This window comes from Oryctolagus cuniculus, chromosome 3, assembly GCF_964237555.1.
Source record: "Oryctolagus cuniculus chromosome 3, mOryCun1.1, whole genome shotgun sequence".
Classification (NCBI taxonomy): Eukaryota; Metazoa; Chordata; class Mammalia; order Lagomorpha; family Leporidae; genus Oryctolagus; species Oryctolagus cuniculus.
Window position 1 is genome coordinate 34586160 of NC_091434.1, and position 24793 is coordinate 34610952.

General features: G+C 41.9%; 1 protein-coding gene and 1 long non-coding RNA gene across 9 annotated transcripts in view; one reads left to right on the plus strand and one right to left on the minus strand.

The window, feature by feature from the left end:
* Positions 1–24793, minus strand: part of PARD3B (par-3 family cell polarity regulator beta) — a 1151792-nt gene that overhangs the window by 274605 nt on the left and 852394 nt on the right. The gene's annotated exons all lie outside the window — the stretch shown is intronic.
* Positions 6309–24168, plus strand: LOC127491716 (uncharacterized). The gene is made up of 3 exons (XR_007920600.2): positions 6309–6445; positions 8579–8804; positions 24022–24168. It is a non-coding gene; the product is annotated as an uncharacterized lncRNA (long non-coding RNA).

Genomic DNA, 24793 nt, shown 5'->3' on the forward strand with positions numbered 1-24793 from the left:
AAAGAAAAATGACAGGATGTTTGAACCTTTTTCCTTTTGCCCTCCCGCTTCTCCTTCCCTGAGGGAGGTGACTGACTCCAGGTACCCACTACCAGGGCCTCAGATGGGTTCAAGTCCTTTGTTCAAAGTGCCTGATTAGGGAACAGGGATCGCTGGTGTACACTGACTGCATGATGGATACACTGCACTGTGAACGAATTTCAGTGCATCTTCTGTGCCAGCCCTGCCGTTTTGAGTCTGTAGTAACTATGACGAGGGTGGCGGACACTTGATCAGCCAGCAAAGGGCTCAGAGATCTTCCAGAACTCTGAATCTGTTTTGGGAGGTAAGGTAGTGGAGTGGTTAAGGTAAGAACACATTTTAACCCTCAAATAGGATTTTAATCAATTGTGACACCTGGTCTCAATATGAAAACGAAGCAGAGGGATCCAAAGTTCTATGGATTCTTGTGTCATTTTGAAAGCTGTAAGCTAGGGGATTCCACCTGGCTGCCTGAGCAGGTGAGGGAGGGGCACATCAGAGACGTGGAGCCTCTTCTCTAGGAGCATGGGATGGGGGATCCTCCTCTCCTCCTTTTGGGATCCTCCAGGTGTTGGTTCTTCCTCCTCTCCTCCACCTCACGTGCCATCTCTTGTTTTTGGTATTCTCTTTTGCCAATTCAGCTCCCAACCCTGGTGGTTACACGGTATGGTAGTGTATCCCAAACTTAGAATCATAAGGAGCTTATTAAAAAATAGTTCCAGGGCCCAAGCACACTTTGAATGAGAATCTCATTTTACCAAGGACCCCAGCTGAAATCCCAATTCAGGCAACCATGGAAAAACACTGGCTTATGGACTACATACTTTCCTATTCTCTTCTAATCAAATTCTATTACTGGGGCAAACGTCATGGCTCAGTGGGTTAAGTCACCACCTATGATACTGGCATCCCATACAGATGCTGGTTCTAGCCCGGGCTTCTTTACTTCTGATCCAGTTCCCTACTAATTTGCCTGGGAGAGCCGCAGATGATCCAAGTTCTTGGGCACCTGTACCCACATGGGAGTCCAGAATGGCATTCTAGGCTTCTGGTTTTAAGCTGCCCTAGCCCTGGCTGTTTCAGCCATTTGGGCAGTGATCCAGCAAATGGAAGATCTCTCCCTGCCAACTCTCTTTGTAACTTTGCCTTTCAAATAAATAGATTTTTAAAAAAAGATTTTATGTGTTTATTGAGAGGTAGTTATGGACAGTGAGAGGCAGAGACAGAGAGAAAGGTCTTCCAATCGCTGGTTCACTCCCCAAATGGCAGCAACGGCCGGAGCTGAGCTGATCCAAAGGCAGGAGCTGGTGCTTCTTCCCAGTCTCCCATGTGGGAGACTTGGGCCATCCTCTACTGCTTTCCCAGGCCACAGCAGAGAGTTGGATTGGAAGAGTGGCAGCCGGGACTAGAACCGGCGTCCATATAGGATGCTGGCACTTCAGGCCAGGGTGTTAACCCACTGCGCCACAGCGCCAGCCCCAGCCCTGTTTTACTTTTTAAAGCTCATTTGTCCAGTCTCATTACCAACAAACAAACAAGGCAGCAAATCCTGTCTCCCACCCACAGCAGCTGTCTGCTTGCCTGCAGTTCTCCCATGAACTCACAGCCATCCTTCCACCACACCCACAATGCTGTGGCAGCCTAGATTCCAGCTGACTCATTCGCTGCCGCCTCAGAAAGCTCAGTCATGCATTACTGATTCCTCCACAGCTTCCATCCATATTTCCACGGCAGTGAATCCAGATTTTATGCTGCTATCAAACTGCATGTCCTGGAGCTCCTGCTCTTGGCTGCATATAGTACTGGAATACATTTGCAATGATTTTGCTTCAAGCCCTGCCATCATCTTCTACAGCCATCAGCAAATGATCCACGTGAACCCTCCAGTTCTGTCCAACCTTTCTCAGCACCTCAAGTCATTAGTTACAAGTCTACTACTGGTTTGCTTGGATTGCACCAGTTCCCAGATATCAATACTGCCCAAGTATCCCACAGCCCTCCGAAGAGTGGTCATTTGCTCGCCCAGCCTCTGTTGTCCAACTCAATATTAGAAGGGATGTCAACACTTGCTTTCTCTACTTCCTCTGCTTCTATATACCCTTCAACCTATTAAGTGGGGGTGATTAAGGCCATGCATGGGTTGTAGACTTGGCTTGCTTCGAACTGCAGCTGCCCCTAATTATCTGGTGGCCCTTGTGGTTGTCCTCCAAGATGTTTTCTCACCTGGGAAGTGCAGATAATTATAGAAAAGATCTAACTTCATTTACATGAAGTTAAATGAGATAATACATGGTAAAGTGCTCAGAACAGTGCCAAGACCACAGAAAACAATCATGGAGTTACTATGAATGTCTGAGTTCTATTTCAATGAATTTTCTTAAACTCCTGTGGCTAACATCACCAGTGACTTCTATGGTGTATTTTTGGATTTTAATATCTGTAAACTTGGTGCAATTGGGCACTCGCCATCTAGCTTTCCATATCCCCTGAAACTCCCATTGCTTACATGGCAAGCTATGCTGGAGTACCTTTTTTCTTAGTGTTTATAAGGGCTTCTTTCGCCCTTTCTTTCAATCCACTACCTAAACATAAGACCTCTCCACCAGTGTGTGCAGGGGCTGCTCAAAGGTAAGTCAGCCAGAATGCATCTTTTTCTCTAAACCTCTGTCTCTTCCCTGTAGCTGACTGCTGTGTGCAGACAATCTCCTACTTTCAAACTTCAGGTCCTCTCTCTCTTCCTGTTGCACGCATTCTTTCTTGGTTCCACCTCCTCTCTCTTTCCCTCCTGCTACCAGCGCCTTCCATCAGGCTCCTGGATTCTCTCCTCTGGGGTTTTCCAACAGTCTCCTACCGAATCCTTGTTTTCTCACAAATCTCTCTTGCTCCAGTCCATTTTTCAACATGATCTTTCTAAAAGATGCATATATGTGTATGCATACTTAACCTTTGCTGGAAGACCTCTGGTGGCTTCCTGCTATCTCTGAAATTAAGTTCAAATTCTTTACCCTTATATAAAAAGCTCTTTTTAATGTTCCCATAACTCATTTCTTTAGATTTATTTCCCATAGCTCTTAATAAATTTGAAAATTAATGAGTAAATGAAGGCCTCATTTCTAAGATTACTTACACAGGAACTACATGTGTATTCAAATTATTTCTGCTTTCTTTTTATTTCATTTCAGAGTACTTTTCCCACTGTGTTAAATGATTTCAATTCTTATGTATAAAAAGTTTCATTTGGGAGGAGATATGTTCCAGTACCATTGGGTAAGACCAGTCAGGGTAATACCTGAGTGACAATGATTATAAATAATAGAAAACTAAGAGAAGAAGAAATTATAATTCTGTTTGGCTGTGCAAATCTCTCATTACATTTATGGGGTTACCCATGTCAACATTTACTATTTATGCCTAATTACCATAAAGGCCATTAAAATTTGCATATAATTAAATGTATCATATTAATTTAGATCACTTGATTATAAAACTAACCTATTTATCATATATGATCATTTTCATTATCCTTTGTGTTTATGTGAAGTGATCTGTTTAGGCTTTGAAAAATTAGAAGGAATTGTTTTAGAATTAAAACTTTTAACTTTGTTAGTTTGGTTCTTTTTTTTTTGTTACATTCTTAATTATCTTCTTGATTTCCCTACATCAAATTCTGCTACACTATAGAATGCTAATTAGATTCTATTGCCTCTGGTTGGAGTATTATGCAGCCATTAAAAATGATGGCCATGATGACCATAATAATGTCACTATGGACTATTACGTTACATAAAAACTGAAAACAAGATTCATGCAAAACTACACAAAATATATAGAATAAGAGGCCGGAGGAAATTTAAAATTAACGTGGTTTTTGTGTTATAGTAGTGAGATTATGGAGATGATGGCGCCTTCTCTTTTTTTATTTTCCCATATTTCCTGAAGTGTGTTTACATTCATTTAAAAGGAAAAAAAAAACCCAGATACTGTCTTCTTTATCTTCTGCTTCTAAACTTTTATTTCAGCCTTCAGTTAAACATCCTAATGGGCATACCTTCTCTATAAGATATTCCACAGTTTTAGAAGTCATGCTTCTGTTTCCCAGGTAAAAGTGTCTACTGCCTACATCTATGATTAGAGCATTGGAGAGAGCATCCTGGCTAGTTCTTTTCTTGCTTCTCTGATAGCGATTGTGATTCTTTCTGGAGAATATGAGGAATTTATGCCAGCAGTTACCAATCAATAAACATAAACATGGAAGACAACACCACAAACACAGTCTGCTTTTGGATTCTACAGAGCATAGCTCAAAACTTGAGGAGTCTGTTTACCCACCATATTAAGTAAATTCAATCATCTGAGAAAACAGGCTCCACATAGAAGAAATGTGGTCATTTATACTTTATTATACAGATATGTTAAAAATTTCAATACCAGCTTGAAGGCTTAACTATTTGTAACTTCACTGATTTTTTTTTTTAAGGGAAAGTGTTTATTGGGGGAAACCCAACAGACCAGAGGGAAGGGGCGAGGAAGGAAAAGAGGGAAAAGGAGAGTGTAAGAGAGAGAGACAGAGACACAGACAGACAGAGACAGAGATCAGGTGACTTAGAGAAAGACAGCCACGTGTTTAGGAACAGGTCCTTTTTTTTTTTTTTTTTTTTTTTTGACAGGCAGCATTAGACAGTGAGAGAGACAGACAGAAAGGTCTTCCTTCCATTGATTCATCCCCACAAATGGCCGCTACGATCTGAAGCCAGGAGCCAGGTGCTTCCTCCTGGTTTCCCATGTGGGCGCAGGGCCCAAGCACTTGGGCCATCCTCCACTGCACTCCCGGGCCACAGCAGAGAGCTGGACTGGAAGAGGAGCAACCAGGACAGAAGTGGCCCCCCAACTGGGACTAGAACCTGGAGTACCGGTGCCGCAGGCAGAGGATTAGCCTAGAGAGCTGTCATTTTAAAAACTTTGCCAGGGGCAGATAGGTAAGTAGGAGCAGTGAATCCTATTAGGATGGGGGTGGAGTTGACACTGGTGGTGGGGCCATGTGGTCATCTGGCTTCCAGCAATGGCGGCGGGGGCTAGAGCCTAGGATGGTGTGTGGTTCACTGATATTTTTAAAACAACTTTTGGGGCTGGCGCTATGGTGCAATGGGCTAAGCCTCTGCCTGTTTTGCTGGCATCCCATATGGGCCCTGGTTCTAGTTGCACCTGCTCCTTTTCTGATCTAGCTCTCTGCTATGGCCCGGGAAAGCAGTAGAAGATGGCCTGATACTTGGGCCCCTGCACCCATATGGAAGAAGCTCCTGGCTCCTGGCTTTGGATTGGCCCAGCTCTGGCTGGTGTGGCCATTTGGAGAGTGAAACAGTGGATGGAAGACCTTTCTGTCTCTCCCCCTCTCTGTCTGTAACTCTGCTTCTCAAGTAAATAAATACAACCTTTTTTTCTTTTATTTATTTGACAGATAGAGTTAGACAGTGAGAGAGGGAGACAGAGAGAAAGGCCTTCCTTCTGTTGGTTCACCCCCTGAAATGGCCGGTACGGCCGGAGCTATGCCCATCCAAAGGCAGGAGCCAGGTGCTTCCTCCTGGTCTCCCATGAGGGTGCAGGGGCCCAAGCACTTGGGCCATCCTCCACTGCCTTCCCAGGCCACAGCAGAGAGCTGGAGTGGAAGAGGGGCAACTGGGACTAGAACCTGGTGCCCATATGGGATGCCGGCGCCACAGGCGGAGGATTAACCAAGTGAGCCACGGAGCTGGCCCCCAATAAATACAATCTTAAAAAAAAAAAAACAGCTTGCAGTTGGAGATATTAAAACTGAATGTTCCGTTCTCTCTTAAACAAAACTTAACTAATATATTGAGTGATGGAATTGATTCCTACTTTTCTGGGAATGATTTTCAATTAAGAGAATAATATCACCAGAACACTGATCTAAGACTAAACATCTCAAGCACTTGGTGGTGGTGGGATTCGGTATCAACAGAAGCCAGGCAATATCACAAAGTTGGCCTCTGGGACTTCAGCAATAGCAAGGTGTCCCCAGCTGCCCTTCTAGGGGCACTGGTTGTTGAAATGACATGGGCTGCAGACCACCCACAAGCCAAAAGCAGCAAATGACAAATCACACACAAGTGTAATTATGTTTAAGTTGACGGCTGCCAAGCCAACACAAACATCACCTTGCTACTCATCCTACCATCAACAGATTTCAGTAAGTTACCAAGGTGACAGAATGCACTTCGAGTGTTCTCTTCCTTAAAGTGCTACTGTCATCTGTCCATACTTTTAGAAATTCTCAAGGAACAGCTTGAACTCAGCTTTAAAGATAGAAGTTTTGCTCTACTCAGTCCAGGAGCAATTTGTAGCAGATGTGTAAGAAGACAGATAGGATGGACTATGTCTCCCTCCCGGCTCTTGGTGGCTCTACAAGGTCAGTTGCCTGCAGCAGGGAGAAACTGCTTCCCACAGCCCCCGTCCATGCACTGGCCTGTTGTTTGCAGAGTATCCCTGCTTTCCTCAAGTGGTATACCTTGGAAGTTTTCCCATGCTGGTCCAGGATACATGAACACCACAGAGCCACACCATGGGAAAACTACTTTCTACTTCACTTTGTGAACATCTCGTATTTGTTCAAGTTAAAATGGTCTACCTTATTCTCCTCCGCCTTGCGGCACCGGCACACCGGGTTCTAGTCCCGGTCGGGGCGCTGGATTCTGTCCTGGTTGCCCCTCTTCCAGGCCAGCTCTCTGCTGTGGCCAGGGAGTGCAGTGGAGGATGGCCCAAGTGCTTGGGCCCTGCACCCCATGGGAGACCAGGAGAAGCACCTGGCTCCTGCCATGGGATCAGCACTGTGCGCCGGCCGCAGTGCACTGGCTGCGGCGGCCATTGGAGGGTGAACCAACGGCAAAGGAAGACCTTTCTCTCTGTCTCTCTCTCTCTCACTGTCCACTCTGCCTGTCCAAAAAAAAAAAAAAAAAAAAAAAAAGTCTACCTTATTCTTCAACAACATCCTTCTTCCTGTTCTTTCAACACTTGAAAGTGCTTCTTTTTATGAAACAGTGGTTGCAGCCCATGAAGAGTTTTGTTGGTTCACACTTTTACTTGATGAAATTAAAATCTGGTTTCCTTATGGTGACCTCCAATTTTTTAAAAATAGTCAACTAGTCTTGGAGCTGTTCTTCTAGAAAACAATGTGGCACTCTATTTCACAATGTCATTAAGACAACTAGTGAGCAAGGTGAAAAATGGGTAAGTGTCTTCCGTCTTTTTCTCCCTATGGACCCCTCCCTTGTTTGTAAGGGTCCCCATGTCATTCTGAAGGCGCATCCTTGGGGTATTGGGAAAAAGATGTTCTTGGGAGCAGTCCAGCAGGGAAGGCTCAGGGGACAAAGTCTCCAGGAGGAACCATGAGTCAAGAGAAGTTACATCTCTGGTATGGCTTGCTGGTAGCTAATGACTAGAGCTCAGTTATGGCTTGTTTATTTGTTTTTAAACTGACAGTTAAAATTTTATGCATTTATCTTATACATGACCTTTTGAAGCATATATATATATTGAAATGGCTAAATCTAGCTAATTAAGAAATTCATTAGCTCACATAGTTAACATTTTTGTGATAAAGAGCACTTAAAAACCACCGTCTTGGTGTATTTCAAGAACACAACAGGAGGGTGATTCAAAAAGTTGTGAAATTTTTTTGGGGGGCAAATTATTTTTGAAATCCATGCATATGTGGAGTCTTCAGAAAGTTAATGAAAATGTTTATCATGCAGAAGCCTATATATGGTTTTAAAAGGTTTTCACATCAAAATAAACATATTTTTAGTTTTATTATTTCAAAATGCTTTGCATTCAAATAAATTTTTTAAATAGATTTTCAGGATTGGCACTTTGACATAGTGGATTAAGCCGCCACGTGCTGTGCTGGCATCTCTTTGGCACCCATTGGAGTCCTGGTTGCTGTACTTCCAATCCAGCTCCCTGCTATTGTGCCTTGAAAACCAGCAAAAAATGGCCCAAGTGTGCCCCTGCATCCACGTGGGAGACCTGGAAGAAGCTCCTGGCTCCTAGCTTTGTATTGGCCTGACTACGGTCACTGTGGCCATTTGAGGAGTAAACCAGCGGATAGAAGAGCGCGCTCTCTCTCTCTCGCTCTCGCTCTCGCTCTCTCTCTCCCTCTCCCTCTCCCTCTGTTCCTCCCCCAATCCATAACTCTGCCTTCCAAATAAATAAATACATTTAAAAAAATAAAATAAATTAGATTTTCAAGAACACTTTGAAAGTACTCTTGCATTTTAAAGACATAGAATTTCTATTTTATTAGTTAATGTATTAATTCAGCAACAAAAAATATTCAGATAATATGTGAGGATGTAAAAGTTAAGCCCTTAAGCAGTTCATAGTCCAATGTGGAGAAATTTATACAAATTACTGTGACTGACTGTGATGGGTGATATGGAAGTACTGAGGTTTTACTGAGTAAGCTGAAGAAGCCTTCACAGGGAAGACTTGATCTGGGTCCTGAAAAATAAGAAAACATTTTTCTTCAACCCCATTTTTAAAGGACTGAAGGAAAAGAATTTACACTGGAGGACAAATTGAAAATGTGATGAGACAAGAAAATGGGAACCTGAGCATGAAGAGGCACATAGCATGTCCAAAGAATCTACGTGTCATCCCGAGTGTGGGGACATAACTGTTGGAATGTGAGGAAGATCATTGGAAGACAGATCTCAGGGGAAAGACACTAGTGACGCAAAGACAGTCAGGAGTCCATGACACTCGTCCAGGTGAGAGCTAAAAAGCATCTGAATCTTGGCAGTCACAGCTGTGAAGACACAGGTATGGGCAAGGGCAGAGCTAGATTTTGAATCAAATGCAAACTCATGATAAATTTCAGCATAGGCTATGCACATTATTACTAATGTATTTCACAGAATCCTCTAAACCACCTAATTTCTCTTGCAGCCACAGATGAGAGGGTAAGTGTTGAGTAGGTAAAGCTATATCTACACTTGAAATATGCAACAGAGTCCCATCAAACTTAACAACCTAGGATCTTACATTTTAGAGTGTTTTGCCAGGGGAAAGAACTGAAGTATGGGCTATGAAGCACATTAACTTCTGATTCATTCCCTGAGTCAGGAGGAAGACAAGTGATAGAGAGAGTTATGAGAGCTCTTCAAGGTTATGGATTTTTCCTCCCCCCAAGCTCCCCTGAATTGAGAGCAGGTATATCATTTGCATTACAAAGTAGATGCAGTACTGCACTGAGAGCAAAGGGATGCTTCACAGCCTCAGGTTGTACAAATACTTCAGAAATATTAGAGACATAATTAAAGGTAAGACCAAATAATGATTCTAGTTTTGTAACTGTTGGAAGGTGACTGTTTATTTTTTAGATTTGAATTTATTTTACAACTTTTATTCTGCTAATGATATTACTATATAAGACAAAAAATTCAGATTCAAGAAAGTTTCAAGAGATAATGCAAACTCATTAATATCCTACCATTGATAGCCTTCAAATATTGGTATATTCCATAGTCATATTCTTATTTTCTTGTATAAAGACATTTGAAATCATACCATGGCTATAGTTTCATATGCTATTTTTTCCAATTTAAAGCATTTCTCTGGGTAATTACATTTTTTTCAAAGTTTTGAATTTTAATAACTCCACAATATCTCAACATATGGACATATCACACAAGTACTATGAGAAATCTATGGATGAATATTAAGGTTGATTCCATTTTTTTTGCTGATATAATGAAATACCAGTGAACATGCATATTTATTTATGAATAATTTCATAAAACTAAAATAAACTGAAAGTTTTAGCATTAAAACAATTAAGAGAATAAAAAGGAAAAGGCAAAAAAGAGAATAAAAAAGGAACATTTAACTCAATAAACTCCAGCAGTTTATATATCAAAACTTCCCCCATAAAAATAAACAGCAGGACAACAAGCTGGTCGAAATGCTAGGTTATTTCAGACTCGTCTCCGCAGGACTCAGGACAAGCTTATTTACACGGGTTGACTAAGGAGGTTGGTTATCTGGAGGGCCAAGGTGGTTCTGCCTTCAGTGTTTACTGATCAGCCACTTCCTAATACTCCCAACTCCCCTTGTTTATCATAGGGCTAGAAAGAAATGTGAAAGATAGCCTAATCCATTGAGAGGCTTTTAGGGCTGTCTGTTCTAACCCACCCCAGACAGATGGGCATCTACTGTTTTGAAAAGTCTCTAGATAAGGAGATTCTCAAACCTCTCTTGATAACTCATTCCCAGGTTTAAGAATCTCATGGTCAGGAAATTCTTCCTTTTATCTCACTCAAATCCTGCATGCTTTAGTTTTAAACCTAGTTCCTTCCTCTCCCAGCCTCTAGTTTAGAGAGGAAAGAATCCATCTGGTCACCATCCTTTACAGAATAACTAACCACACAATTACCACCAGCAGGGGATCACTTTATTTCTTCTTAGTTTTTTTTTTTTTTTAACCTGTCTACTAGGTAACTCTATTGTCTTTAGTTTTAGGGGATTATAGGTCCGAAGTGATTAATTTCCAAATCATTTAGTCATTCTCCCTGTGCTCTCTTTAAATGTCTTTAAATTTGCAAGTTTTACACTGCTCCAATCATTCCTGAAGATCCAAAGCACTAATGCAGGCATTCAGTCTAGGTTTTAGAGCCAGAGATCATCTTTATAGAAGCCACTGCCTTTACCCCAGAAGGAACTTCAATAGGTTTGCAATCCTTGGTAGACATGGCTTTGGGGCTTGGTAGACGCGTTCACAATAAAGAAAGGGTGGGCTTTGTGGAATTGGGGATTTTGTTTTTACAGCTTCTCAGACCAAAGTGAGATGATTCAGCCTGTGTGTCCTGCTGGGATCTGCAGCAGCAACTAAAAGCCAGGCCCAGTAATTGCTGTTGACACCTTTGGTTGTGTAGCACCAACCAGTTATTAGCAGGGAAAGCACATGGCCTTAGGGCCACCTCGGTGCAGCCCCTAGATGCAGAAACACAACTTCAAAGGATGAAGAATTGAGACAGTTGGTGACTGAGTGCTGAATATTCCGGCTGCTTCTGTCCCCTGAGGTTCAATCAGAGTGGAAAAAAGAGAAGTGTGAATTTAGGATTGAGAAGAGACAGATTTGAGTGTCATCTGTAGGCTGACAGGCAGCATGATAAGATAAAGCAATAACCTGGAAGTTAAGAGAGTTGTGCTCTGTCCCTCAGTCACAGCACGACATATCTATTCCCCTGAGTACCTACACATAAAATGAGTGAATTACAGAGTCTTTGAAACTCATCAGAAAACGACACTTCATAAATAGAAGCTGCTATAATAACTGGTGATAGAACAAAACATTAGGCTGTCATCATATGTAAGAAATTCTTCACCTCTGCCCATTTAAGCGCTGCACAACAAATTTAAGAGTTGAGCCAGCCGGCACCGCGGCTCACTTGACTAATCCTCCGCCTGCGGCACCGGCACCCCTGGTTCTAGACCCGGTTGGGGTGCTGGATTTTGTCCCGGTTGCTCCTCTTCCAGTCCAGCTCTCTGCTGTGGCTCAGGAAGGCAGTGGAGGATGGCCCAAGTGCTGGGCCCTGCACCTGCAGGGGAGACCAGGAGAAGCACCTGGCTCCTGGTTTCGGATCGTCGCATTGTGCCAGCTGTGGCAGCCATTTGGGGGGTGAACTAACGGAAAAAGGAAGGCCTTTCTCTCTGTCTCCCTCTCTCACTGTCTAACTCTGCCTGTCAAAAAAAACAAAAAAAAAGAGTTGAGTCAATACTTGATTATTAGTCTACAGAGATTATTCAGGAAAAAAAACTAAAATTTCAACTCCTCCAAACAAATGAGAGAGTGATAGGCCATCTCTAATTTCCATGGATATATGGGTGCTTAGGGAATGCGAGAGTGATTTTAATATTTCCTAAGCTGAATGTGATGAGGTAAGAAAAACAAAAATTTAAAGGAATATAGGCAACCCACATATAGATGGATGGATGGATGGATGAGATGATAAATGATTTTGTGCTTTGGCTGGCTTTGTCATTGACTTCCTTCCACTGGACTCAATTGAATTGTTCTACATGCTCATTTTCCGTCTCCTCTTCTCCAGAGCTACTGGGCAGATCCTGTTTCAAACACAAGTGCATCAGCACCCTGTGACTCACATGTGTGGCAACATAGTCAAGTCTCATTTTTCAACTGAGTTTATTAATTGATTCATCCTAAGTCTATCTTAAATACATCAGTGTGAATAATAAAAGGAAAGTAATAAATGAGATGACTAACACCACACTGTGCTTGGAATGCTTTTCCTCCCATAAAGAGAAATGCCAGCTGTTGTCTCCAACATGCCTGGCCACAAAGATTAAGTCCTCAAAGCAGATGCATTAATGGAAGCAAACTATCATTAAGATCAAGTTTTTATAAATGATCTCAGGTTTTTTTTTTCTTTTCCTATAGACTTAAAAAAAAATAAGAACTTTCTTTGGGCAAAATGACCCTGATTGGATAGTTCTTAGAGGGCAATGAGAAAGGCAAGAAAGTACAAAGTGTTATCTGTAAATGGATTTGATGCCTTGTGCTATGTGGTAGAAAGAACATCCCAACCTGCTAGGCTATGGCAGATTTCCTAAGAGAGGCCTTCGAGTGAAAGAGGCTTAAAAACTGCCGGTGGGGTGAGCAACCTCCCTTGCTTCTTGGAAAATTATTCCATGTGAGCAGGTATTGTAGTTAGACTAATCGCAGGCCTCCAGCGTTGGAGCCACAGCCACTTGACATTCTTACCCAGCCGTTAAGTGTCTTTGTTACCAGAGCCCTTTAAGTGTTAAGGGAATTTGTGGCCCCTCTTGAGGCATCCACACTCTTCATTTAAGCATACTCCAGATGACAATAAAAATCACACTCTGCCTTGTAATAGGATATTCAAGAGTTGCGAACAAAATGAGCCTTTGCAATTTTGAGAGGACTAATGCCTTGAGCTTCTACACAAATAAAAGATGCAGAGGATTAAAGTTGGGGTGGGGGCTGGAGTTTCTCAGTCCTCTCCAGCCTTGCTTGACAGGCTGGAACTTGAGAACTTGACTGCATCAAAATGCAAAGCAAATGCTGTTTGTCACCTGTACCAAGGAGGACCCAGATGCGATTTCTGGGCTTGAACAATAGGGGACAAAGGAAACAGTACACTGGGGAATGCCAGGTCTCTTATTTACGTCACGGCTAAGAAAAAAGAGAGGCAAGAGGAGAGGATCCTGGAAAGAAATGGCTCTCTAGGAAGTTCATACAGGAAATCACTAACCTATGGGACTTCTGAATCTTCCAGCGTGGTCAGAAGTTGAGTTGATTTAGCTTTGAACACCTGTGAGTACATTGACTTCTGGAATAAAGTCAACAGACAAATGAAAAACATTCTTCCTTATCCTGTTACTCTGGCATGGCTGCCTTACTTGAGGTCCCCAAGAATTCTTTATTTTGATTTCATTTCAGAACTGACAGATGCATTCAATGGGGCAATCTGTGCTATTCCCTGACCTCTTGGGGTGCTTACTCTGTGTTTAAAATATGCAGTAGAAGATTGGAGGAAAAGAGGCCCCAGAAAAAACATATGTTGCTCCTTAGCCTTTCCATGTGTCTTTCCAAGAGTGCACTGTAATTTCTGTGCCTGGTTTTGCACAATCAAATTATAACCCTCTGCCTCGCTTTCTTACTTGGAAAGCAATGTCTATATCCAGTATTTAGTGAGAATTTATATGCATTAGGCACTATGCTAAATGTCTTACTTGTCTTAAGTCATTCAATTTATTGACCCTTATTTTACCCTTTTTATTTGGTAGGCATTAGTATATGAAGGGGCCAGTCTTTAGAAAACCATGACATTAATTGGTAAGGCCCTTCCTCTCCAAGGCGCACCTTGCCTTTGCCTTGGACTTCCTATCAGGCATCTCACTGTCATTGACCTTTTTGGGACAGTTCTCTGTTCTGGAAGTTTTGTGATAGCCTGACTTCCATTAAGTTTTCTGTGGCTGTTGCTCCCTAGGGACCCATGTGGGTTTAGGGTAATCTCATCCCATAATGAGAGTTATGTTGTTAACTGTTGCTGACGGTGTGCTGTGTTTGATCTGGCAGACAACAGAGTGTTGTAACAGCACGCTTCAGTTCCCTGCTGCAAGGGGGAGGGCTCCATAGGACTGTGAAGTCCACAGTGTTGCCAAGGGGTAGAGAGAGCTCCTGACTCCCTCAACCACAGCACTTGGTGGAAGTCTACTTCACTCACACACATCTACAAGGAAGGCTACTCTAGACCTTTCTAACATATCAGGAGTGTGGACCTATTTAGCAATTTCTGAGAGAAGAGCTCTATCATTAGGAATAGAATATAGAGGAATAGTGGAGGTGTTGAAGTCAGGAGGGCTAGCCCCTGATTTCAGCCCTCTGTAACTTTTGGGAGACTGTTAATTCTTCCCCCTACCCTGCCCCATGCCCTCTACTTTGTCATTGTCAAGTACAATAGTAGTTCATTCTTACCAATCTCAAAGAACTGATAGCACAGAAACTTTCTAGTGCAAGCTAAGAAAGGTGCCCACTTTGCAAGTTAAATACAAATATATCAGTGGAAAGTAGTGATATGATGAAAATTACAAACCTGGTTATAGCAAGTAGACTACATAGAGGACTGTACATCCCAAATTCAGATGGTATAGAAAGAGGTAAGAAGGAGGCTGAGGCATTCTCACTGATCATGGACTCTCAACATGCTCTTCAAGGAACCTCTGTGCCTTGCTTACTTCATTATTGACTGTTTACCTGAATTACAGCAGAATGACTGATTGAGATGAGACATATAATGTTATTTAGCTGTAAATTTGTTGCAGAACCTATTGAACATGAAGTCAAAGTAAGTTATGATTGAACAACAGAAATAAATAGCTATAAGTACAATGGAAACATGAAAATCAAAATAAAGCAGGCTACTATTTTGTTCTGACATTAATTGTATAATAATACCTATATTTAATGCTGTGACTCAATTTTGTGTGCCAAATCAGAAAAACAATTGATATAAAATATCTGAATCAGCAGTGACTGCTTTTCACTGTCACCAGGTTCTTTTAGCAAGCATCTTCAGACACAAATTAACTTTGATACTGTAAACAACCCCAAGGCCATAGGTTAGCTAATAGTTGCGAATGGGTTTAAATGGATTCAAAGGTCTGTTTTCTAAAAAGTTAATTAAATTATTTATTTGAATATTGAAAGGCAAAGTGGAGAGGGAAAAAGAATGAGAGAGAGAGAGAGAGAGAGAGAGAGAGAGAGAGAGAGATCTTCTATCTGCTGGTTGAGTCCCCAGATGCCTGCAAGCGTCAGGTTGGACCAGGCTGAATCCCGAATCTGGGAACCCAATGTGCGTCTCCTGCACAAGTGGCAGAGCCCCAAACACTTGAATCATCCTCCACTGATCCTCAGGGTGTGTATTAGCAGGAAGCTGGAATCAGAAGCAAAGGTGGACTCAAACCTCAGCACTGGATCCAATATGGGAAACAGGCTCCCCCACACAACAGCCTTATCACTGTGCCAAATGCTCATCACAGGTCTAGTTGCTTGAACCAAAAAAGAAAAAATCTTCCAAAGATCACAAACAACTCTTTGCCCTTCCAGTCACAAAATGGGCAGTAATTTAGAATACAGAAAGGCTGGTTCCGAGCTTGGGAAGAGGCCGGAGGTGGGATAGGATGGGGAAGATGAATGGAGTAGAAGTAAGTAAAAGGGGCCGACGCCGTGGCTCACTTAGTTAATCCTCCACCTGTGGCGCTGGCATCCCATATGGGCGCTGGGTTCTAGTCCTGGCTCCTCCTCTTCCAGTCCAGCTCTCTGCTGTGGCCCGGGAGGGCAGTGGAGGATGGCCCAAGGGCTTGGGCCCTTGTACCCGCATGGGAGACCAGGAAAGAAGCACCTGGCTCCTGGCTTCGAATTGGCACAGCGCTGGGCGTAGCAGCCATTTGGGGAGTGAATCAATGGAAGGAAGACCTTTCTCTCTGTCTCTTTCTCTCTCTGTCTATAACTCTGTCAAATAAAGAAAAAAAAAAGAAGTAAAGGCTACTGGGAAGAACATATATGGGAAGAATGGCTGGCTAGGAAGACCTTTGAAGAGGCAACTTTAAGGAAGCAGCCAGATAAAACCATCCAGCCAAGCTATATGTGGCCACAAGGTATGGCATGGAGAGAAGCAAAATGGAGGTTACCTTCTGAACCTGAAAAAATGTTTGCCCTCCCAGTTTATGATAAAACCACCCTTCTCAGCTAAATAGAAAAACCCAGCCCTATTGGATGAGGTTAGCTTATCTCAAGACATTACCCCAAGGAGCAGGCTGAAACTCAGAGACTAGAAAATACATGAAGACATGGCTGGAATAGAGGAAGAGGGTTTAGGTGTAATCAGTGGTGTTGATAAATCTTAGAAAGTATTAGAAATGGAATTTTCTGTTGAAATCTTTACAAGGGTAGGAGCAGAAAGGGTAGGCAGGAAGAGCAGTCATTGGTCTTCAGCACTTCCCAGAGCAGGGGTGAGCTGGGTGACAATGGCTGTTCACCATGCTGGCGAGCAAGTGCATCCCCACTACAGAGTGCTTCTGCCTTTGTAGCATTAGATTTCCCATCTCCCAGCTCCTCTGGTTCCAGGAGCCCCTGACTCAAAAATGGCTTTTCAAATACCTCTTCCCGCAGAGAACAATGTGCCTGTACTTAAGGAAGCCAAGTGTCCGGGCCTGCTTGGTGGTTATTTATGTCACTTTAAATTAAGAAATTTTATTGCAAATCTGCATAATGCATTCATTTACTCCAATTTTGTTTATTTTTATTTTTATTTTTTTACTTCTCTATTCCATTTCTCCAAGTTATGTTCAACTTTGGGGCATGGACAAAATAAATTTTTTCAGTTTGCAAAACTGAGTGATCCTGCATTGAAGTAGTAAAGAAAATAGAAGAAAATGGAGAATAAAGTAATGAGGAAGCCATGTGGCATATTAGAAAGACACAGTTTTCACAAATACTGGCATTAAAAACACAAAGCCTGCAATGAAACTGAGCAGACAAAAGCAGGACTGCAAAGGCCCCTATGTGCTGAAGAACATAATAAATAGCAAAAGCTCAGTGCTCTCCACGTGTCTGGAGTGTGGAATGTATCATTTCCTGCTCTAAACCACCTATGGAGACTTGAAGCACTGTTGGGTAGCAATTAACAGTCACCACAGAGCTGATAGAAGGCGGAGCTGAGACTCAGACCCCAGGAAGTTGGGCATCAGTGGCAATGCTCCTGAACACTGCACCACCTGCCCGCTCTGAGCACTACAGTCTTCGGGGAAATGAATATAACCTTTGATGGACAGTGTTGGAAAAATGTCCTCATTACACTAAGAAAAAATCAGGTTGGACTTCTACTTGTGTCCATTAGACTATAAACTGTGATGGGATGCAAATGTACTTAAAGACTGAAATGTTAAAGGTAAGCCTACCAACTCAAGAGAAGAAGCAGTCTTTCATAACCTAGAAGTGGAAAAAATTTCCCAAGACCCTAAAAGCCCAAATTGTGACCCACATGATGAAAATAATATGGCGCATGTGACTATTAAGGATCTCTGTTTCATGAAGTCCAATATTGATAAATTTGATGAAATACTACAAATTGATAGGGAACAGGAAACCCAAAGGAGCAATCAAGAAATCTAAATGAAAAAAAAAGATGATATAAAATAATTTACAGAAAGAGAAACCTTGTGTTAATGAGCATATAAAAAGATATACCAACTCATTAGCAATGCGAGAACTCCATATAAAATACAATGAAGAACAGGTATTTAGCATAATGGTAAGGGGGCTGGTTCAGACAACCGTATCCTGTAGGGCTGGTGTGGTGGTGAAGCAGGTGCAGACTCCTGCCTTCTACATCAGAGTGTGCAGGGTTGCTTCCTGCCTCCAGCTTCCGATTCTAGCTTCCTAATGATGCGGATCCTGTGAAGCAAGTGAAATAACTTGTCTTCTGCCACCCATGTGGGAAACCAGGATTGGATTCCTAGCTCCTGGCTTTGGCCACAGCCCAACCCTGGCCACTGTGGGCATTTGGGAAGTGAACCAAATGGGTGCTTCCTCTCTCTCTCCTTTCTCTCTCTCTCTCCCTCCCTACCTCTCTCTCTTTCTCCCTCCATTCTTCTCCCCCCATATTTCTGCCCCTCAATTAAATAAAGAATCCTACATTGAAATATAATTGATAACCAATTATAAAGATCAAAATTAGAAAGATGGATAATATAAATATTGGTAATGGATAACAAAAGTATTGGTGAAGACCTTAGGGAATCAGAATGCTGATACACACACACATACATACATACATACATACATACTGTGATTTGGGGATGTAATCCAGCAGTGTTAAGGATAAAGAAAGAATGAATTTATTCTACTTTATTATTCCTTTCTGGTAGCAGTAAAGAAAGATTGAATTTATTCTACGGTTCTCATAATTTTTTTTAAAGATTTATTTATTTACTTGAAGGGCAGAGTCACAGAGAGACAGAGAGAGAGACAGAAATCTTCCATCCACTGGTTCACTCCCCAAATGGCTGTAATAGCTGGAGCTGGGCTGGTTCCAAAGCCAGGAATCTGGAGCTTCCTCCAGGTCTTCCACGTGGATGCAGGGGCCCCAGCACTTGGGCCATCTTCCACTACTTTCCCAAGCCATAAGAGAGAGCTGCATCAGAAGAGGTACAGCCAGAACTCGAACTAGCACCCATAAGGGATGCTGGTGCCACAGACAGCAGTTTTACCAACTACGCCATGGTACTGGCCCCTTTACTGTCAATTTTAACCTTTCATACATTGGAGAGACAAATGAGAGGAACTAATTACTTTGCACCAGTAGAAAAGTATAGAAATGATGGAAACTTTGACAGAAAGTGCTCCTTGGTGTTCACAGTATAAGGGAAAGAAATGCTGGGACAGAGCCCTTCGAACACTGCAAACTCACTAATTGCCAGATTCCCAAGAGCCGTCAACAGATTCTGATTCCAGGGGTCCAGGGAGAACCCAAGAATGTTTGCAATTTTGAAGCAAGCAGTGCGACAGGACTTTACAAGATGTGGGCCTCACAATTCTTTACAAGTTCAGAGAAAGAATGATGGGGTCCCAGGACTATAGTCTGAGAAAAAAAAAAACAAAACAGATGAGTTAAGGGAGAAGTAAGGCATTCAACAGTTAGATACTGACAACAGAGCTGAAAAGTGTATAGATGAGGCAGAATGCAATGGAGGGATGGGAATGTAAAGAATGGCATGTGGTTGATGAACCGGGAAAGACACAAAGAACTGGAAGACAAGCACATAATCTAAAACACATACGAAGTAGAAGTGGGTAAGGACAGTATCAGGAGGGGTTCAATTTGAGAATAAGCTCAAGCTTGGGAAAAACGCAGAGGACAATAAAAGGAATTGTTACCGTATGTTTAGGTGAATTCAACGAATGATTCAAATGCCCCTGGGGGCAGATATTCTAGCGTTAGGAGATGACAGAGAGAACAGAATCTGTTAGCATCACCTCTGCTCTCATCTTCTCTATCAATGAGAATGATCTTCAAACTAAACTAGAAAATAACAGATTAAGGAAGAACTGAAGCCAGAGAGAGGTGATAAAACTAAGGAGAGAGCATCTAGCTGCTTTAAATGTGGTCATGTCTGCAGGCCCAAATGCATTTTACCCGAAGTCACTGAAGGGATTCAAAGACGTAACTGCAGAACTGCTGTAGGAATCTCTGAGCAATCCTGGACAATGTGGGAGGGGCAGGAGTCCTGGACTTAAGGTCCCAGTTTATAAAAGGAAGATCTGTATCTTGAAAGCAGTGTAACGGTGAATTTCAAGTTGCTGAACAAGCAATTAATACTTTAAGACATGTAGGAATAAGAATATGGTAATTGCTAAAAACTAAAAAGAGGACCACAAAAAATTAGTGCAAAGCTTATTTCCCTTCTCATCTAGTGGTGTTAGGAGCTCTACCTTGCATAAGTGATTCTTTGATCAAGCCAGGTATGAAACAGTGACAAGAAGTTATTCAGACCCATTCCAAGTGCAGATTCAATTACTGTGTGTGATTTTTTTTAAATGACAATACTCTATATATGTCTTTTGCCATTGTCTTTTTCTGCTCTAGTGTGATGTAGAACTTTCCAATATCTTCAGCAAAAGGGGAACATGAACTCCTGGAGCCTCCCCTTCACTATTACTCTAACAGTGACTGGAGATGCATGCTCTCACTTCTCTGTATGACTTTATTTTATTATTGTTAAAGATTTAGTTGTTTGTTTGAAAGGTAGAGTTACAGAGTGGCAGAGGCAGAAAGAGAGAAGGGGAGAGAGAGGTCTTCCATCCACCAGTTCACTCCCAAAATGGTCGAAATGGCCAGAGCTGCACCAATCTGAAGCCAGGAGCCAGGATCCAAGAGGCAGGAGCCTTCTCTCCAGGCCTCCTATGTGGGTGCAAGGGCCCAAGGACTCCACTGCACTCCTGGGCCATAGCAGAGAGCTGGCCTGGATGAGGGGCAACCGGGACAGAATCCGGCGCCCCGACCGGGGCTAGAACCCAGCGTACCGGTGCCGCGGGCAGAGGATTAGCCTATTGAGCCACAGCACTGGCCGCAGCTGAGAATTAAACCAGTGCCCACATGGCACATGGTTACTTCACCTGACAAGTCACAGCACCAGCTCCTCTGTTGGACTTCAGAGAGAAATCTGCATGCTTATGACCTGTGATTATCAGCTTCATGAAACTCTGAAATATTGTTTCATTCCCTTGGCAAATGCTATCCTTTTAAACCTCAAAAGCTTTCACATTTGGTACTTTTGTTGTCTACTCTCTACAGGTATTTGTTTTCCCTCTGGCATCATAGGCCCTCCTAACATAATCTGGTTTCATTCACCTAAACAAGTTCATCCACTTTATGAAATGTACAACTGTGCCTGTGCCAGCCCACTCTCTTCCATAACTCATATGCTTTGGGGTCTTCATGTCTATAAGCCAGACAGAAATTCTGCTTTCCTTACAAGCTGAATTAGACCCAGGGAGTTTTCATGGAGCTTAGTCTAAGTCCAACACCTAATCCAAGGTGTTAACCCATACACCTGACCTCAAAAGGCTTCGCTGTCACCAAAGGAGTTTGAACACACACACTTGAAGTTCCCAGAAACCATTCAAGATTAATTATATTAAATCATGAAAAATGTCTTTCCCTTCCTCTTCTACCTGTACCTAAAATGTAGCAGGGACTGAATACTTTTGCTTTAATAAAGATTGAGTGACTAGATAAAAACATGTTGGTATAAATTTAGTATTCAAGGAGGCTGGAAGAGAAAATATCATGGTGGATCAGAGAAAGGCAACCATATGATTATTATTCCAAAAAAGAAACACCATGCTTATAGTGCAAGTATAGGAAAAGAGAAACCTTTTCACCAAAAGTTTCTTGTTTTTGTTGTTAAAGGAATGATGTTCTTTTATGTGCACACTCAGTAGAGCTTCTAAATGAAGGATGATACCTAAATAATGTTAAACACAGTCTCACTGTTTTCTCTATTAATGTCCTAATTTACTTCTATACTATAAAATGTACAAAAACACAATTATGTACTGACAGCCTTTTAAGTTTTTTCTTCAATTTCCTGGGAAAACTGACTCTAGATATAACCAAAGAGTAAAGTAGAATTTGAAAGAGAAAAAACTTTACAAGGTGAGAGCAGGAAGGAGTTTTCATGGGATGGGCAAGAAGGGTCACCCCAGCTCTCCCAGGGCCTCCTACTGACAGGATGTTGGCTCTGAAATGTCTGGGTAAATATGCGAATTATTCAAAATAAAATCATCTTCACCCACATTGTGCCCTGAGGATTGTTCTATAACCATCATTCTACCAGTATGGAAACAGTTAACACTAACACTATTTAGTTGAAGCAATATGCAAAAATTCAGGAAAAGGCTTTCAAATGATCACTTCAAATATCCTAATTCTTGATATGTGATTATTTGATAAAGAAAACACATACAGTTGCTAATAATTAAAAGATGTTTAAAAGAATAATTTTTGCTTTACCTTTTTTTGCTTAATTTTACTTGTTTCTTTTTTAAAGATTTATTTGTTCATTTGAAAAGAGTTACAGAGCATGTGGGACAGTCATCTGGGGAGTGAACCAGTGGATAGATGTTCTGTGTGTGTGTGTGTGTGTGTGTGTGTGTCTCCCTCTCTCTCTTTCAAATAAATAAATAAATATTAAAAAAGGAGAAAAAGAGAAAAGTCTGTTTATTTTGTGTCAAAATATAGGTCCTCTTTTTTTGGATTCTGATCATGCAAATCTACTATTGTATAATCAGATTCTTATTCTCTGTATTTTCACCCCCAAGTTCTCACCTTTCTTGCCCCCACTCTGTTCAAGAAGATTAACACCTTGTAACAACAACTTGTGGCTTACCTTCCTATGCATTTTAAATTTGCATCCAATTCAGTCCAGTGTAAACTTCAGTTTTAAGAATGTTTTGAAAATGTCTCTGCCTTATCCTATTTTTTTTTGTATAGTAAATTTCTGTAATCTCTGGAATATACCCTTCTTGGAAATATCAGTTCACTCTTAGAGTTCCAAAAGCCAGTCTTGTGAAAGAGGAGGAATCCCCATCAGGAGGAAGGGATCCAAGTTCTAGATTTTGTGCAGCTCACTAGCTCCTCTAAATCTCAAGTTAAACAGGGATGTGATCTTCCTACTGGGTGCACAAGGATAAGAATGGAAGCAAGGAGACGGTGTTTATTAAACTGCCCTGTAACCTCTAGAGCGCCCTAAATAATAAAATATTATTTTCAATGTGTGTTTGCATCTATAATTCCAGCATACTATAGGCAGCTACCAATTTGAAGTAAAAAGAACCTTAAGCTTTAAATCAGTGTGTTGTTGTTAATTTCAGCTGTGGGACGGTGAGCAAAGACCCCAGGATCCTCACACATGGAACAAGGGTTTCAGCCATGTCACCAAGATTCTTAACTATCTAAAATGATTTTATGTTATTCAAATTACTTCTTTGACTAAACATTTATTGGGTTCCTGCTGTGTGTCGAGAGCCCCTGGGATTCCAAGATGGATCATTTCTTCCAGAGGTTTACTGGATGTTTAGCATATTTAACAAGATGGGCTCCATGCTGCAGGAAGGCAGGTGAGTGGGCTTTGTCTCTAAGTTCAGGATGCTCAGCATAGGGGGGCAGTCAAGTTGGGGGGGATGGCCACATTCTGTGATAACCTATTTAGGACAGGCTTCCTCAGGCCCTCTGCAGGGCTGCAGTTGGGAATACGTTCAAGAAATGCTTTGTGAATGAACAGCAACAGTTTTCTCTTGTCTAGGAGCAGATTTCTACTCCTTCCTTTGCATTTATTTCTTCTGCTCCCTGAATTTCTTGCCTTTATAGCCAATTTGTAGAAGAGATTACTCCCAAGCAGTGGCACACAGGCTGGACATAGTAATGAGCTAAAGACAGCTATAGATAAATTCCCAAAGGAGGCTAGTCTAGACACATCCTTATTAGACTGCTTAGAAAAAAAAACCTATTGCTTTGAGGGTAAGTAGGTTCTGTTTGGATTCTTGTCTCATCACATTTTTTGGAGATTTTGAAAACTAGAGAGAATGAAAACCTTTTTTTTTTCTTCCTCATACATTGTAGCTATTGGTAGGGGAGTGCTGTTTATTTTTTATTTATTTTTTAAACCATAATAGGGCACTTCTGATTCTATGATGAAATGTGGACTGGCTTTTGGAGAGCAATGAAAACAGATGAATCAGCATCCACAGTAGCAAGTCAGAGGCTGAAAATGACAAAGGGGTGGCTCATGGCTACAGTTCTGAGCACATCTTAGTTGTGAAGAATGAAGGTTATGTAAAACCCAAGGTTATGGAAGTCGGTCCTGCTTTTGTGTCTCCAGCATCTCACATCAGAAGAACATCCAGTGTGACTGGAGACCATGACAGAGCCCAAACGCTGCCAGTGTAGCTGATCCAAATGGTTACTCTCCTGTCTGTGTTTCTTGTGGCAAATTTAAGAGAAGGTGATAGAGAGGTAAGTCCAAGACAATGCTCTATTTTCTTACAGGTATGAACCAACATAATAAAATCCTAGATAACAGCATAAAAATGACTTCATTCTGTGATTAGCACAGGGCTGACTTCGAACTGTGAAGTGAATTATCTTAAGAATTGAGTCCTTCAGGGTCACCCGCAACCATATGAAACCCATTTACAAGTGCCCCCATCATCCAGGACATGAAAAACCACAAAAAATCTGAAATAAATATCCAGCCGGCAAAGATAATCTACAACCATGCCGTGCAAAGAAAAGCTCCACTATGTCTCTTTCTTCCCTCCTGCACACGTGGTTTAAATATTCACTTCTCCATGTTCACCTGATGTAAGATTCTGTTATCATTATGGGGGAAATCTATAATGTACCGACCCTAGAAAAAGCTTGAGTTCAATTACAAATCCCATCTTTGCATGCACACTGAATCCAAGGCACTTTCAGCTGTCTTTGTAACGAGAGCAAACTGGGCAGAACTTAGCAGCTGTGAGACTATTCCTTTCAAAAGCCCCCACAACCACGTCTGTCCTATAAAAGAGCTCACTACTCCATAAAAAATGGTTTTCTCCTCCTGAACTTGGTTTAGGTTGTGTTTCCTCAGTGATACACCTACACCTGGG